Consider the following 2,500-nt stretch of genomic DNA (forward strand, 5'->3'; position numbering starts at 1 on the left):
AAGCTTCCTGTAAAAAATACCAAAAAAAAAATACCAAGTCTTCGTCTTGGAAAATAACAAAATCTAAAAGAAAAGAAAAGTCTTCTTTGTGGAAAATAGTAAAATAAAAAAAACCAAGACTTCACCTTGGAAAATAACAAAATCTAATCTAAAACATCTTAAATAAAGCTTATTTCTAATCTTCTTTGTAGGCAGAAAATAGTAAGTTACAGGACTCTCGAACTGATGTAGTCCAAAAATAAAGAATTAAAATAACAAAGTCTAATCTATATAAGTGCTCTTGAATAAGCTTCGTGTAAAAAATAGCAATATAATAAAAATACCAAGTCTTCGTCTTGGAAAATAACAAAATCTAAAAGAAAGGTCTTCTTTATGGAAAATAGTAAAATAAGAATACCAAGACTTCACCTTGGAAAATAACAAAACCATCTTGAAAAAAGCTTATTTTTAATCTTCTTTGTAGGCAGAAAATAGTAAGGCGAAAATAAAGTCCCCTCTAAGCTCTAAAGTAACAAATACGACGTGTTAAAAAAAACTAACAATAAAAAAAAGAACCAAGACTTCGTCTTGGAAAATAACAATCTAAATTGTGGAAAATAGTAAAATGAAATAAAAACCGACTTCACCTTCGAAAATAACAAAATCAATCTAAAACAAATGACATCTTAAAACAAAACTATTATTTGTTTCGGAGGTTGTCTATGACTGTTCATAGACCGCATAATTTCCACAGAACATTCTCAGAATATCAAGAGAGAAAAGCAGCGTTCTGCGGGAAATCATCTTGGCCAGTGATGTCGTTCTGGGTTTGGTCAGGCCCAGGGAGGTAAGTACCTCGTTATTCTCAAGGGGCCACTTTCCTCTTGCCCCAACCGGGAATCCAAAGAATGTGACCTTGCTAGCCTTCGTCAGCACTTTGACTTGATCACCAAGAGGGGTATAGTACGAAACTTTGTGCGAGGCAGCATCTGACAAGGTATTCTTTGAAAGCTCAAAACGGACGGTGACATCGATCACAACCGCCTCCTCATCTTTTGCAAACACGAGGTCAGGCTTTCTCATCTCTCCCGTCTCGGATATGAACCGTGGCTCTTTGTATACAGACCAGCCCAATCTAGCCGCTTCGTCTGCCAGAATGTTACTGATCTTGTTGTGTCGCGCAATTCTTGCTTTCTGTACTGCAGGACATTGACCGAGAATGTGCGAAAGGGACTCGAGTCTGGCAGAGCATTTCCTGCAGGAACGTAAGGCCCCATCTCTGCCTCTGTTCAAGCTTTCTCTTGTTGGGTAAATATTTGCTCTTAGTTGTAGTGCTGCGATAAAGAAGCATTGTTTAAAGCCGCACCATGGCCTCAACCAAGCATTACTGATTCTATCATGCGCAAAGTTTACAATGCCCCTTCCTTGAACCGGCTTTTCGCACCATCTCTGAAATTCATGCTCCCTCCAATCGCAGGGTCTCGGATATACAGGTTCTTTTGACACCGAGTCCCTGAGAACGAATGTTGGGATTGCATCACTGTCACCCCCTGCTCGTACCCACAAATTACGGTATTCTTCCTCCATACCATGCGAGGACACAATATTACGGGTGATAGCATCGGACGAGTTTGCTATACGTTGCAGCCTTCTAACTTGAACCGAAGGGATTGTTTTTTCCAGTTTCAAGATGGCAAGGCCTCCGTCTCGGGCTCTGGCATATAACAGTCCATCACAAGTTGAAGCGGGAAGGTGGAGCCATCCTTTTACCGCCTTTCTAATCTCTTGGTCCAACCCACGGAGAGTTGATTGCTTGCAGTCCGAGTGGTCTGCAGGATATAACAATCTGGGTAGGGCATAGGCATTGAGTAGTTCAACCTTCTGAGTTGGCTTCAGAGGCGCCTCATCGATTTTCGAGATCCATGTCTTTAGCTGACAATGTAGATCAGGCTGTATAGTGCCAGTCCAAGGGCCAATTTTCAGACCAAGGTATTTCGTTGATTCATCAGGTTGGATCATATGGACATCTTTATTTTTGATAGTCCATGGGTCGCAGTTGTTCACCGTATATGAATCTTTGGTTGGGCTTATCATGAAGCCCTGGCACTTTCTGGCCTGAACCTCCAATCCCGATAGCCCACAAAATGATTCCAAGATCGCTAGATTGGCGGCCATACCAACCCAAGATTCGCTCACCAACACCAAATCATCAGCAAACGCAAGAGCTGTCACGTGGTCGGTATCAATGGAGTACCCAACTCCGTGTGACTCTAGGGTGCATATCAAAGGGTCCATGGCAAGATTGAAGAGCAGGGGTGACATGGGGTCACCCTGTTTGACACCAACACGTATGCTAATTTCTCGAGTCGACTCGCCATTGCTTTTGAACGAGGTCGTACACCGATCGTAGGCGTTCTGGATGATGCCCACCACGTGTTCATCTACTTTCTTGTGCCTTAACACCCATAAAATATGAGCATGCGAAACCGAGTCAAAAGCTTTCGCTATGTCGATGAACATG

The sequence above is a fragment of the Petromyzon marinus genome, unplaced genomic scaffold (assembly GCF_048934315.1).
Source record: "Petromyzon marinus isolate PM22_M1 ecotype Great Lakes invasive population unplaced genomic scaffold, UKy_Petmar_22M1.pri1.0 PM_G_Scaffold_38, whole genome shotgun sequence".
NCBI lineage: Eukaryota > Metazoa > Chordata > Hyperoartia > Petromyzontiformes > Petromyzontidae > Petromyzon > Petromyzon marinus.